Below are 660 nucleotides of genomic sequence, written 5' to 3'. Positions count from 1 at the left end.
TATTTTTTTTTAAAGTTGAGGTTAGGAACATAATTTCATCAAAAAGCTGATGTAATAACGTTTGAAATGAAAAAAAAAAAATTGTTCTACTATAAAAAACGACGTAGATACGACAACTGGAAAATTACCATAAAAGGCAAAATTACCATAAAACTCAAAATTTAAAATCGCTATTTCTTCGAAAATAAATTCTTTTTTAAAAAATCCCGATACACGTGTTCGCTTATTTTATACCTACAATTGGTAAAAAAAGTTTCAAGCGATTTAAAAATGTCGAAAAAAAAAGTGTTCGGTTTGTAAAAGAATGCCTCATTTATGCATATTTGACAAAATGTTTTTTGTGTTAAAGTAAATACATTTATGCATATTTGACAAAATGTTTTTTGTGTTAAAGTAAATACATTTATGCATATTTGACAAAATGTTTTTTGTGTTTATATTAAAATATAAAAAATAAATAATATATTATCCTATCTTATACTATCTTATCTTATTATATTATTGTTGCCGGCAGCGGGAGCCTTCGATCTGGTTCCCCCGTTAACGACAATTAAGACGATTTATTTTTGCGCCGGGTTCGCTCGGACGCTTCGACGGAGCCCTCTCGACCCGTCGCTCTCCAGATTCGTACTGACTTTCTTTGCGCGAACTCGAACGTCT

Source organism: Trachymyrmex cornetzi, unplaced genomic scaffold (genome assembly GCF_001594075.2).
Source record: "Trachymyrmex cornetzi isolate Tcor2-1 unplaced genomic scaffold, Tcor1.1 scaffold1499, whole genome shotgun sequence".
NCBI lineage: Eukaryota > Metazoa > Arthropoda > Insecta > Hymenoptera > Formicidae > Trachymyrmex > Trachymyrmex cornetzi.
Note: the sequence above shows the minus strand (reverse complement) of the source record.